Source organism: Euprymna scolopes, chromosome 22 (assembly GCF_053919585.1).
Source record: "Euprymna scolopes isolate OS-2025 chromosome 22, ASM5391958v1, whole genome shotgun sequence".
NCBI lineage: Eukaryota > Metazoa > Mollusca > Cephalopoda > Sepiida > Sepiolidae > Euprymna > Euprymna scolopes.
The window spans coordinates 31,312,897-31,328,252 of record NC_136503.1 but is presented as its reverse complement, the minus strand read 5'-3'; the positions used below and the strand labels follow the sequence as shown (position 1 = coordinate 31,328,252).

Here is a 15,356-nt window from a genome sequence, read left to right as displayed (position 1 = left end):
TTTGATTTTTCTGGGATTAGGGCATACTATTGGATACCAGACATTCACCTACTATTTCAAATGCTCTAACAGAGGGGTCATTTAGTAAGATTCCAACCGCTCCTTTAAATACAATTATTTGGATCAATCTTGTACTTGGTTAACCGGGTATATTCGATAGGTAGTTTTCGAAAAGGAATTCCATAATTTCGGTAGCCCCTATGATTACTGTAATAATGAAGATTTTCCTGAGATTCTAGTTTCTTTTCATCTAGAAAGAACCAGAGCATGTTTGGCTTCTTGGGATGCTTCAGTTTGTTCAGCAACCTGACGGACGAATAGGTCACTGGGGAGTTTCATCAACGATTGTCTGGACCTTTTAGATGAACTCCCTAGTCCGCGTCTTCCTGGCGGTGTCCCCGGCCTTGACCTTTCGCTCTACATCCTCCAACGGGTCGTCCAATGCATTGAGCTGTGCCCTCAAGCGTTGAACCGTCCGAATTTGCATTTTGAGAGTGCTTGCAATGGCCATGTTCTCATAACTTTAATCGGTAGAGAACACGAGTTGTACAGCGGTGCATCTCAGATCTCGCTCGTTGAACATTGTGTCATTTTCAGACATGATAGAAGGCTCCTATCGCTTTTGTGATTTGTACACAACTGGCCAACTAATAGATGGTCTGCAAAAGAAAAAGAAAAGAAAACCGGTTTTGATAAAACGGAAATATATATATTTTGATAAAATAGGAAATGGAATCATATCGTCTTTTCTAGTGCGACAATTTTATCGTTTTAGCCTGTAGTTTTTAAGCTGAGATGCATTATATTAATTTACATGAATAAAAGATTTCGACGCACATAAATCTGGGAACGTTTACATTATTTTACATTTGTATTCTTTGGAAAACCATCGCAGAAGATCAAACAGTCGTAAGAAAAAAAAATGGCAGTTTGTTTATTTTGGTTCATCTTTAATATTTGTTTTGCGTGTGAATGCTGATAGAAAAGTGTGACCAAGTAAAACTAAAAAGAGAAATCAAAGTCATATCCACTTTGTATACTTTCACTTACCATTCATTAAATCACTTATCTTTGCCAACGGATGTATACGAATAAAATCTAACATTGTTCATAATTTCGGTAGAGCCAGCTTTCAAAAAAGCAACATTCACTATAATTGTGCAATTATACCAACGCTCCGGACTGACCACCTTATACCAATCACATATGTCATGAGACTTATTATCTATATATTAATACCGTAGTACCTTTAACGTACGTACGTACGTGTGTCACGGTTTCCAGATGATAAATTATTCGATCGGGGGAGCTTATAAAAAAGGTAGAAAGTAATAACTATTAAAAAAAAAAAGCTAGAAGGTAATGACAACAGCATATTCTTTTCATTGTTTTGACTCTCGAGTATATATCCGACACAGTTAGACACAGTTAATCAACCAAGAACCACATCACTCTACATAAAAACATATAAGATATCAACGGATACACACTCGAGAGTCAAAACAATGAAAAGAATATGCCGTTGTCCTAGCCCTAGTGATAACATACTACAAACATTAAATTAATGTATCTATATACTAATTTAATGTTCGTAATATGTTATCACTTTCTACACTCTTTTGCTTTTATATTTTATTTTTACATCGCGTCTTCGGTGATCGGAAGATCCTATCTATTATAAATAGGATCTTCCGATCACCGAAGACGCGATGTAGAAACAAAATTTTTTTTTTTAATGATGTCGCTTCTGGGCCGTACGTGAAACTAAAATATGCCTTCTTGGTCCTCTGGCTAGGATTCAAGGGTAGTATCTGTTCTGTCTAAAGATGATATAATGATATCGTGAGGTTTCCGTCTGTGTTGGGCGTCCCTACAATGGATATATGCTACAGATTCCTATGAGAATATTGGAGATAAACCGTAAAACCGATAGGTTCTGACACTACATTAACCAGATTACTTAGATAAATACTTTTACAATTTTAACAAAAGGGCTACAATAATATCGCGGGGTCTCAATTCACGCTGAACGTCCACAGAATGCCTAACAGGAATATATTACATATGAAAGATGCCTCTGTAGAATTTCCACAGGTCTCGCTAGTTCGTGATTTAGTCTTTAATGGTACATGGTCCAATCTCATTGTAATTGTGTGATTATGCGATAAGAAGTTTCTTACTGATGTGTGTATTTAAAAATTTTCAACTATCGTGGAATTTCCACGGGTTCAGCTAGTTATTATTATTATTATTATTATTATTATTATTGGCTCACAAGGAGCTTTCACACAGGTCATAAAGGATTTCTCCTTGAGAAGAACCTGTAGTATTTCTTGGAAGCTGAGTGACAACAAGTCTCCCCAGATTTCCAGTACTCTCCACCTCTTCCGATAACATTTTCAAATGAATTTACTATATCGCAACAGCCGCTTACCATTGATTTCTCGCTAGCAGCGACCATTAGTCTCCACTGGCGTTTGAGTGGTAGTAAGCCTCCCCAACGTACTAGTTCTTTTGGCATTTGTCTAGCGGAGGTCTGGTCAACGCCCTCTACTCAGTCTTTCCATCCTCCTTCAGCCTTCTCGACTATTTAGCATCATTCTTTAAGGGGGCGGTGATTAGGTAATAGGAATGGAGAACTTATAGATATGTTCTTGGTTCCATGTAACGTTTCTTGTTTTGTCTCTGAAGTAGCTCGTCTGGCCCGCACATGTGGCCCATGTATTAGTCTCCGCATTCCAGGGTTTTCCTTTATTATTATTATTATTATTATTATTATTATTATTATTATTATTATTATTATTATTATTATTGACTGTCATCATCATGTATGAATCCAAAGATTCTATTGTTGGCTTAGATTTCCGCGATATTTTTTTTGTCAGAATTGTTTTTAAAAGAAATCGTTTATTACGAGAGAGACCACGTGAAGGTTGCCAACATCTTAAGTGAAAGTTATTTTGTGGAATTAACTGAATTCGAATTTGGAACACTCAGGTCTCCAGTTCGTGTCGTTAATCACTTGAACACCGTCACCTCCTCTTTTGTCTTATGGTATGTGTCTAGATGTTAGTGTTATCATTCGTCGGATCAAAGCTGTAATACACAGAATAAGTTTAATTACATAATAAAGACAACACACAGATACAGACATTATATACAAGTGACTTATTAGACAAGGATGTGCTTTTGTGTGTGTGGTTAGGGTATTGTCGCTAGTGTCTCTACACCTTTCATCTCCAATGAGACTAACCATCGTTCGTGACATTTCTCCGTCGAACTCTGTTGCTGTTCACTATTCTTCGCCATGATCACTCATCTTGAACAGCCAATATTCACTTTTTTACCAGAAACTGAGTCCCTTTTTCTCGACTTATTTCAGTGGAAACTAGAGACGGCCGTTTTTCCACATTTTCCAAATTCTATATTTTGGCTCTCTTGAATTTTAACAATGGTGGTGTCGCTCTCCTAAGTTCGTGAATGGATGCGTTGATTTTTTTATGTCTTTTGTTTGTTTGTTTTTCTTTTTCTAGCTAATTTCTCACCATGGTTTTACTTGTAGGATGAGGAGCCTTCACTAGTACCACATTATGAACCATGCCCATTTTTACAATTTATGGTTAAGTTCGAAATTTCTAAAAGGTTACTCTTGAATAAATTCGAGAAAGTACAATTACGAAAGATTGTAAAAATGACAGCAACCAAGATGAGTAAGATAGTCCGAAAGATGTGAATAATGCATCAACAGGGTAGACCGATAAAATTGTAGCCCCAAAGAAAACAACTTTATTTTAAAACTTATTGAAAAAATAAACTCAGATAACTTGATTGTGTAGAAGAGCTGACATCTATTCGATGTAGTCGCCTTCAGCCTCAATCACCACCTCGATACGGATCCGGAACTTGGAGCATGCCTTCTCTAAAAGAGACGGCGTGGTCTCAGCGAATACTCGAGGGATGATGGCGATCAGGTGTTGTGAGAGGTCATGTTGGTGATGTTCTCACCATATGATCAAACGAAGTAGTCCGGCGCGTTAAGGTCCAGGGAGAAGCTGGGCAGTGAGAGAAGGGTACAAAGTCGTATCACTCCTTCTGTAGCCAAGCCTTGGTCTCTTTGGACTTGTGGGTCGGCACAGAGTTCTGCTGCCACACTGAGGGTCTGCCAGCGGCCACCTGATTGCACCAGGGGATCACTACATTCTTCAGCGCATCCAGGTACACTTTAACGTTGATTTTCAAGCCGAGTTCGAAAATGTGAGATGGCATGATGTGGCCCTCACTTGTAACCAAACCAAAGACCATAACCGTGGGTCGTCCGATGCATTGAGCTGTGTCCTCAAGCGTTGAAATGTTGCGTTTTGAGGGTGCTGGCAATGGTCCTGTTGTCATAACTTGGATTGGTAGAGAGCAACAGTTGTACAACGACGCATCGCCGATCTCGCCCGTCGAAGATTGTGTCACGTTTAGACATGATAGAAAGCTTTTTATCGCTTGCGATTTGTACACAACTGGCCAACTACAACAAACAAAAAAAACGGTTTTCATTAAACGGAAATCGAATCATGTCTTTTTATCTTTCCACTCTGTGATAATATCTTATCTCAAAACTATCGTCAGAAGTGTATTTTATGTCCCCACTTCGAAATCTTAAATATCTACTCTGAAAATGTTATTATAGAAAGTGTTGTGGGTGGATTTTGTAACGGAAATTAAACGCCTAAAAGAAAATCTAACACGTCAATCAAGATACGGATTTTACAACCTTTCCGGTGTTCGTAAAAATCAACACATTTTAGTATTTTATTTAGTTACTTTAATACATGAGCGATGAACTCATGACACGTATGTCGGCACTGGGTGACACGCCGCTAGCTTTTAGCTGACACATGAAATCATTATGGTTTTTTTATCACTCCAGAAGGAGAGGACTCCTCATCGGTTTCCTTTCACCTGGTTTTGTACATGGCTAGGCGTAGCCATGTAGCACCCTACCTGCTGTCGAGGTCGTCTTTCTACCGTTTTTTTTTGGGGGGGGGGCTTTCTCTAGGTCGTTTATATTACCTCGGGGGTCCATTCTTTTGCATCTGCTATCTATATATCTCGAAAAGTGACTTGCCCATCTATTTTTAGCCGTTCGTATGATAATGATAATGTTGTACGATGATGTTGATGTCATTTATTCAAACTTGATTTCATGTGTCCTGACAGTTAGATCTCCCATCCCGAATCTAAAAACGGTAGTTTTTTTTTTCATTAATTGTAAACAGGACACCCCTGAAAGTTACAAAATATAGTCCAATTTCAGCGCTTAAGAAATTTGTCAAACAACGATTTATTTTTACAAAGAATAATTTTTACAAAGTTTTTCAAAGACAAATGTTATATTATACTCATAAATACTCAAAATGTCGTCCGTGCACTTCATTGCAGCGTCTCAACCTAGAAAACCAACAAAAGAACCAATCAAAAAATATCAATCACGCATTTTATTCATGATCTATGCTGACCTTCAAATTTCCCGCTTTTCTAGCGTCCACCTTGTATTATACTTTTAAATGCCTTAGCAACCCGTCGTTTTTTTTTTTTAGTTTTGTTTTATAATTTTTTAAAATCTATTTGTAACGTGATTGTAACATTTTAATTCTGACCCAACGCTGTGTATAAAAGTCCCACAAAGAAACAAAAAGAAAATTCGGCACGAGTTAGTTTGTTTGTTTGTTTGTTTGTTTGTTTTTTTGTTTTTGTTTTGTTTTTTGTTTTAAACAAAAGGTATTTATTGCCGGGCGTTTCAACACGAAGCCTCTGCACGTACTTTCAAAGCCGACAGAATATGGTCACATTTCTGCTTTTCCCTCTCTGGATCAATTAGCAGTTTCTGAGTTTGAAGCTATAATCAGCTGTTATGGGTGTAATTCGTTCAACGGGTCACGGTCGTCCGACAATCTTGCAAAGGTTGGAAGGATTAACGAGCTGTACATCTTGTTAAGTGTTCCTTTCGCGTCTTCTCTCCTATTTTTACTTGTTCATTTCATCCGATCGCAATCTCTATATATCCATTTATTTCTTTGAAGCCACTTTCGCGCCAAGGCTTGTCCATTTGCTTAGTTACATATTGTGGGGTCTTTTTTTTTCAAAGTTTGGAATCTTTTTTTTTTCGAAAATTCTATTTTTTATTTGTTTGTTTTTATTTGATTGTGTGTTTTTTTTTTTTTTTTTGTAATATTGCTTTTCGAGTTTATTTAAATTAATTTTTATTTATTTTTCGATCATTACAATGAAAGATCCAGTTAATATACATAATATACAAGTGCAATTCTACTGTGTGATATGTGTTTTAAAAATAATAAAAATAATATCCTATCACATAATAATATCTTCACTGCATCCCGAGCAACGCCGAGTAAGCATATCTCGTGATAAATAAATGCGACTTTTTTTATTTCCCTTGAATTTTCCTTTTATAAATATTAATGTAGTACAGTTTCTCATATTGCAGTTGGCGTGTAGATCACACGCTTTAGTAGATTTCTGTTGTTTTAAATCACACGCTGAAATGCCCTCGACCTTCTAACACGTGGAAGGGGATGGGGGATAGTATATAACCTCTACTCCCACAAACCTTCCGTGTATTAACGCCTCCAACCTACATGTTTCGAAAACTTGTTTCCATCACTACAAACTACAAACATGAACAAAATATTCAAAAGGGAAATTCTGGCCATTATACCTGGATACGCACCACTGGAGGAGCAACAGTTACTATATACCAAAACCTACCAGCAGTTATCTCTCTCTCTCTCTCTCTCTCTCTCTCTCTCTCTCTCTCTCTCTCTCTCTCTGTATTTCTCTTTCTCACTCACTTTCTCTTTCTCTCTCTCTTCGTATTTCTCTTTCTCACTCACTTTCTCTTTCTCTCTCTCTCTCTCTCTCTTTGTAGTTCTCTTTCTCACTAACGTTCTCTTTCTCTCTCTCTCTCTCTCTCTCTCTTTGTAGTTCTCTTTCTCACTAACATTCTCTTTCTCTCTCTCTCTCTCTTTGTAGTTCTCTTTCTCACTAACGTTCTCTCTCTCTCTCTCTCTCTCTTTGTAGTTCTCTTTCTCACTAACGTTCTCTCTCTCTCTCTCTCTCTCTCTCTTTGTAGTTCTCTTTCTCACTAACGTTCTCTCTCTCTCTCTCTCTCTCTATATATATATATATATATATATATATGTATGTATGTATGTGTGTGTGTGTGTGTTTGTGGAAAAATTATACTTTTTCAATTATATTTCACCTTTCATCTATATCAATCCTTTTTTATGAAGCTCGGTGCGAGTCAAATTAAACTGCAGAGCATATACCAATAGATGAAAGAAAACAGCTATACTCCAAATTCTAAGATATAATTCATCTTAGCATTTATTTCTTTTAACATATGAAAACGTTAATTTTTTTACAATATCTGTTTCGAATCGCAGAAATAATCATGTAAATTATAACGTTCAATTTTTAATATTTTCCGCATAGACTACTAAGAAAAATAAGAATGTTTTAACTTTAAAAAAGATTTTTTTTTAATTTGCATGATCACATACATTTGAAAAATCAGAAGAATATTTTCATCGAATCGAGCCATATTGACTTATAAGGAATGCTATGCACTCCTCGTTTTACGTATCAATATAATGTTTCCATATTCTTTTAAATAACGCTAGAGATTTAATATAACAATTTTTAATTATTATTTCGAAGAAACTAATATTTATTGTCTAAAATGATGTTAACAATAGTTAAATTACAATGAAAATATTTGGGTTTTCAATATGAAACTTATTTCATAACCAAAATTTACATATTTACACACACACACACACACACACACACACACACACACACACACATATATATATATATATATATAGTGATTGTATCGTTATATATATATATATATATATATATACATATGTATAATAATTGTAAAAATATATACATATATAAATATACATATATATATATATATACATATATAAATATAATGTATAAATAAATATGCATCTATTTATATATATATATATATATATATATATAATTGTCTGTCTAAGTATATGTGTCTGTGTACATTTCCCTACCAAACTACTCTGTCAATTTTCAGTCTACAGACTCGGAAATTGACATAAGGGGTATTGAGATTTGCAAAAATCTTTTTAATCGGTTTTCGGCCATACATTTGACTGTCAAGGGGTCAAAGTTCAACGATTTTACCTTGGAAAACTTTACTAAACTCCTCCGACAATTTTGGGTCTAAACACTTGAAAATTTAAATATGGATTACTAGACTTGGATCAGACTTTTTAAATTTTATATGAGCCCAAACAAATAAATGTTGTTTAGCTTGGCCATCCTGATTGCTTGTTTATCTTGGCCATCTTGATTGCTTGTTTAGCTTGGCCATCTTGATTGCTTGTTTAGCTTGGCCATCTTGATTGCTTGTTTAGCTTGGCCATCTTGATTGCTTGTTTAGCTTGGCCATCCTGATTGCTTGTTTAGCTTGGCCATCCTGATTGCTTGTTTAGCTTAGCCATCTTGATTGCTTGTTTAGCTTGGCCATCCTGATTGCTTGTTTAGCTTGGCCATCCTGATTGCTTGTTTAGCTTGGCCATCCTGATTGCTTGTTTAGCTTGGCCATCCTGATTGCTTGTTTAGCTTGGCCATCTTGATTGCTTGTTTAGCTTGGCCATCCTGATTGCTTGTTTAGCTTGGCCATCCTGATTGCTTGTTTAGCTTGGCCATCTTCATTGCTTGTTTAGCTTTGCCATCTTGATTGCTTGTTTAGCTTGGCCATCCTGATTGCTTGTTTAGCTTAGCAGCTCGGTACTAGTTCTTTTTTAACCAAATAAAAACTTTAGATTCCGTTAAAACGCATGGTATAATTACTGAAGCAAGTAGTCCAAGGGAAGCATCTTTTACAGTAGAAAGTTTTCCTTTATTTGGAACCTCCGAAGTGAAGGGTTAGATTTTACTACTATTCGAGTTTGTCGAGGATATTCACTTTGTCGGGGGGATATGTGAAGTAAAGCCGTCGGATCAGATTCCCTTGACGTAGTTGTAAAATAAATACAGGAATACAACATTGCGGAGATGTGACAGAGACTAAAGCGTGGTAGACAGTGTGGAACCTGTTATGTTAGATATTCTTTTCGTGCCCTATTTACACGCCGTTCTACGTAATATGTTATCTGAAACTGCAGCTTTGCTACCAGGCACGTTAAAAATAACTTTATTGTGTAGATGAAGCAATTAGTATTTCATTTGTTACGTACCCACAGTGCCGCTTTTTAAGTTAACTAATATAGATCGTTGGGCTAGAGCATTACAAGGGACTCCATATCGTAACTCCACTTTGTTACCAGATCTCAGATTGAAGTTGGGGTTGCTAAAGCAGCATTGTTTTTCACAAGCCTGTAAACCGACCAAACCTGCTATTCCATTGTCTCTATAATTGGAGCGCTATATTTCCGACAGTACTCTTACTGATAGAATAGACATACTTGAAATTTATAATATCAAGCGAGTCGGCCATGTTGCTAACCTTTCTGTTAGACTACAGCAACACAAAACTATCACAATCTAAATAGTTTTATGTTTGGTGAATCTCATTTTCGCTGCATTGAGAACACCATTTCAAATGCCTAAGTTTTCAAATTGCATAATTTTCTATATTAGAAAATGATTTTAAAATTAAGTCACTTAAGCCAGCTTTGGAACTGTTGCTTTGCTGTCAGGCATTTCTTAACTGATTTTATAGTTGACGAAGTGATATTTGCAATCAATATAGTCGTTACGCAACTCATTTCAATTGATGTTGCTTGAACTAATTGATTTGGTGTTTTCATCTGACGCACCCTTCTACTTATTATTGAAGTAACTAAAGCATTTTTGCTGTCAGACACTTATAAGATTAAACTTAGTCATTTCTATTTCACTTGTTATTTGTATAATAACTTCTCGCTTTTAAAGTTAATTAAAGCAGTTCGTTGGGCCACTGCATTTCCAGCCTCAGATTGGAGTTGGTATCGCTAAGATACCACTGTTTTGTAAGCCACCAACCCGACCTAACCAACTCGGGTATTCTTAAAGTTTATAACTACCTCCACCTCAAAAGCGTGTACCATTCTTTTTAAAATGAGGTGCTTTTTTACATATTTATCTGCCTCCTTACAAATGGTAAAGTTAGATACAAGGTTTGCTTATATTATGAGGAAAATCCTGCTCCCCCGAAAAGGAGCACTTTAGAATGGAACAAATTACAAATTGTCTCAGTCTCAGAGGACTTCCCCTACACTGAATGAGCACATAATAGAGAAAGTGGAGTATCAGAACAGATACTACAATTTATTCATTGCCAAAAGAACAAGATATATATATATATATATATATATATATATATATATATATATATATATATATATATAGAGAGAGAGAGAGAGAGAGAGAGAGAGAGAGAATCGGCCCTATGCAATGCATTGAACCAATCTCTATATTTCATTTACTGAAGACTAGTTTCTGATGGAGCGAGATGTTGTTGAAAGAGCTCTAGAGAATAAATTTAGATAGAATTATATATATTTATGTGTATGTGTAGATTTGTTTGTGCGTAAACAGTTTTTATTAAAAGTTGAAGTTAGATTATTTATTGGAATAAAAGATTGCTTAATACATAAATAATTAAATTTAAAATGAGAATTTTTGTATGTTTCTTGTTTATTTTTAATTCACCTGACATGCACACTTAAAAAAAAAATTCTTTTGATGCATAAGGTTCTCAAAATTGCACCAATCGGGTACATTCAAGGCTTTCTTTTTATTAAAATATTCAAATATTCAAACAATTAAAACAACGCACCTGATTGGTTAATGCAATTGAAGGTTACCAATGAGCCAACCACTTATTCACGTAACTTTGTCTGGTCGACATAAGAGGCAAAATGTTCACCTCTCATAATAAATAACTATTAATCAGCATTCAAAAAAAAGCAAAACAAAGAATGTAACGTCTGTTTCTTTTCAGATTTATGATCCCCTCCAGGCACGGATTACACGCCTACCGGTCCGCCATTATTTCGTCAAAGGGGAGTGCAGATAAGACGTTTGACCTTGACTGACACGAAGGACCAACAAATGTCGATGACATCATGTTGAATACAAAATAAAAAGAAATAAAAGAAAATAGAAGTGTGTGTGTGTATTGACACATGTGCATGTGTTTAGACATATTTAGATCTACTTTTTATGAAAAGTTGGCATTCGTTTTTTTATTAGCGAATCACAGCTTTTATTCATAGAAATAAAAAATACCTTAAAACCAATATTCTAATACATTGTGTTAACTTCGTTATTTTTATCAAGACAAAAATTAATCTGTAGCTTACTTATTATATATACTTAGAATATATACTGGAATAATTATATATATATATATATATATATATATATATATATATATATATACGAGGTGCCGTAGACTCGATAATTTAGTATGTTATTGCTTTACATCTTATGAGATGATTGACCAATTTTTATGATTTCAAGTTAAAATGAAAAGTTACTGCAGGAATTGGAATATACTGATTGTTACAGCTGTGCTTTCTTTTTATTCGGTTCATTGTATCTCTGATTCTTTTCAATTCGTATCTCAGATACAAAAATTACCTTTATCTAAAAATACCGAGTTCTTGGCTTCCTTTGACATTAATAGTCTTTTTACTAATATACCTTTGGATGAAACCATTGGTATTTGTGCTGACTATCTATACCGTGGCCCCTTAAAATCTCCACAATTTCCTGAACGAATTTTCGTTGAACTGATGGAACTTGCTACTAAATCAGTCTCCTTTAGTTTCAACAATATTATGTACCGTCAAATTGATGGGATATCTATGGGTAGCCCTCTTGGTCCTTCGTTAGCCAACATTTTCGTTGGATTTTTGGAAAACGAATTATTTTCCAAAATTACTAAGCCAGCATTCTACACACGCTACGTTGATGATACTTTTGCATGCTTTCCCTCTCGGAGTGAAGCTGCATCCATCTTTACAATTTACTATGGAGGTTGAAGACTGTAGCTCTCTCCCATTCCTCGACGTTCGTGTTTCTAAAGTTGGTACTACGTTTGAGACCTCTGTTTATAGAAAACCTACATTTACAGGGCTCTATCTTAATTGGTTTTCTTTTGCCCCTCAGTCTAGAAAAATAAACCTCATCAGCGCTCTTACGCATCGTGCACTTATGATTTGTTCACCAAACCGTCTTGATACGGAACTTGAGGAAATCACAAATATTTTTCTTAATAATGGATATCCCATTAATATAATAAAATCTACTATTGAACGTAAAATTACTACATTTAATAGTGGTAAACATATTGGTCCATCACGTTGTCCCATTTATCTAAAATTACCATGGTTGGGTCCTGATGGCCTTCATATTGTTAAAAGGATTTCTTCTGCTACTCAACGTTGTTTTCCAGCTACTATGCTTAGAGTAGTTTACACAACTCGAACCTTTTTCTCTTCTTTTCGTAAAGATGTTTTGCCAACCATTCAAAAGAACTCTGTTGTTTATAAATTCGTTTGTCAGTGTGGAGCTGACTACGTTGGCAAAACATCCCAAAGATTAGAAATGAGAATATCCCAACATATCCCTCGGGATATTCGACTACACCAGGTTTCGAGAATATCCGGGCACTCCCAAGCTCATGAGTCCGCCATTGGTAATCACCTGTTGAGTATAAATAGGTGTGCCGATCAATATTCCGATGGGTGGTTTTCTGTTCTATACAGTGCTAGGTCGAACTATCATCTCAATATTATTGAGGCGTTAGTTATTAACAACTCTCGACCTAGCCTGTGTAGACAAAAGATTCTTAGACATCAGTTGGAGATATTCATTGATTTAAAACCACCTGAACAGTGAGATTTTTTTTTTTTCTCCACTGTTCTTCCAACTGAAACCAAAATTCCCTTCTTCCCTCATTCGTTTTCTTAGTTTTTAATTTATCATTCTGACGTTTCCTCTTAGAGGGTCAGACGATAAGGCCTTAAGGTAATTTTAATAATTTCACCTGCCCATTTCTTGTTTTTTGGTATTTAAATTAAATTATGTTTCCTCTGAAATTTCTCCTTCCATTTTGCTGTACCAAAAATTTACTTATATATATATATATATATATATATATATATATATATATATATATATATATATATATATATATATAAAATATATATGGCGATTAAGCTACACTGAATATTCTGCGTTTCATCCAACTATAGGATTCGTCAGGCTTATGCGCCTATATATATATATATATATATATATATAGGTCGAAGAGAGCTCTCTCTTCGACATGCGTCGACTAACAGCAAAGACGAGGAGCCTGCAAACTCTCCTCCAAGAGGTTCCCTTTGCTGATGAGGGCCCACACAGAACAAGACTTGCAGCAAATGCTGGACCGCTTCTCTGAGGCATGCAAGCTCTCCAGCGTGACAATCAGTCTTGGAAAGACAGAGGTGCTCTACTAACCTACACTATACTCCTATTCCCCTCCCCCTACCATCACCATTGACGACGCACCACTTGCCAATGTGGAACATTTAAAATATCTGGGGAGCACCATATCCTATGATGGTTCCTAGGACAGAGAAATTAACACCAGAATTAGCAATGCAAGTGAAGCACTGGGCAGACTCCGCAGTCGAGTGCTCAACGAACACATCAGCCTATCGACAAAACTGAAAGCCTACAATTCCGTGATTCATCCCTTCCTCCTCTGTTGTTTCGAGATGTGGACACTGTATCGCAGGCATATCAAGAAACTGGAGCTTTTCTAAATGCGGGCTCTTCGCTCCATCCTGAGAATTAGATGGCAGGACTACATCACCAATCTGGAGGTCCTTGACCATAAAAGTCCACCAGAATAAAGGCTACCATCACCAAAGCCCAAATTCAATGGGTTGGACACGTGATTCGAATGAAGAAGTGTCGGATGTCAAAACGCCTGATGTACGGGAAGCTCTAGGTTGGCAAACGAAACTAAGGTCGACCAAGACTGCGGTATAAGGACACAGTCAAAGCCAATCTTCTGTGGTGCTACATCAAACGGAAAGATCTGGAGGGTTATGCCATGAACAGATTAGAATGGCGAGGTTGAGTTCATAGAGCTGCTGCCAATCTTGAAGAGGTTCGATCCCAAAAACTCACTGCTGCCAGAGAGAGACACCGCAGAGCAGCCTCAGCAGCGATCACAATAACTGACTTCCGATGTCCCCCACCGTTCAAGACTTTGTGCCTCTAGGCTGGGGCTGCAGAGCCACCTCCGTATTCATAGATGAGATGCAAAACGAAAACGTCATCACCGGATCCGATGGACAACCGACGCGCGTGTGTGTGTGTGTGTGTGTATGCGTGCGTGTGTGTGTGTGTGTGTGATAATGCATGAAAAATATATACTTGGATCCTGGAATGTAACTATACTGTTATTCTTTTATAAATGCTCTGTTGTTATTTTTAACACACATTGAGCTTCTAAACAAAAAGGATTGATATCACAAAGAGTGAAATATAATTGAAAAAATATATATTTGCAAAAACAAAAACAATATATATATATATATATGTATATATATATATATATTGTTCAGGATGTCAGACAAAAAGCTCGTATATAAATATTGTTATATATTTATATTATCGTTTTTTTTGTTTTTGTGACATTGATAATTAAATGTATACTTTTTATAGAGAAGTATTTAACTAAATGTTAAGGAAGAAATGTTGTTCCGTTTCACCAGTGTAATATATTGGCAACACTATATGTGTAAAATATAATTATCAACGAAAACGTGCTTCGGCGTTTGACGGTTAATCAGCGTGGATCATACTTGCGGTAGGGAAAGATTTATGGTACATAAATGTGATCATTAACAAAATGATAACATTTATGTTCGATTAATCTTTTCTTTCTTATGAAGAGTTTTTTTTTTTTTTTTGCAAGGGCGCTAGACTTCAGCCACTGGAGTCGCCCCGGTTTCGAAGTATCGCGAGTATCAGGCACGCGATGAGACGTACAGCGGCGTAACACGTGTCCGTGGATAATTATATTTTCACATTGTGTATATACTCCTGTATATTTCTTAGAAGGCATTATAAATTATAGAAATGATACAAAAAGTTCATAAACCATTTTCAATCCGTTTTTTTTTTCTTTCTTTGAAATAAATCGGATTAAGTCGTTAATCTTAGGCCAGTTGCAAAAACGACGCCAGATGTAGTGAATAAAAGCCGAGGGCGTTTTGAAATAAGACTGCCAATTTGAACTATTA

At 36.0% G+C, this 15,356-nt stretch overlaps 1 protein-coding gene across 1 annotated transcript in view; it reads right to left on the bottom strand.

Annotated features, from left to right (window-relative positions):
* Positions 1 to 15,356, bottom strand: part of LOC145243947 (tetraspanin-18-like) — a 132,937-nt gene that overhangs the window by 55,243 nt on the left and 62,338 nt on the right. The window lies entirely within an intron of this gene.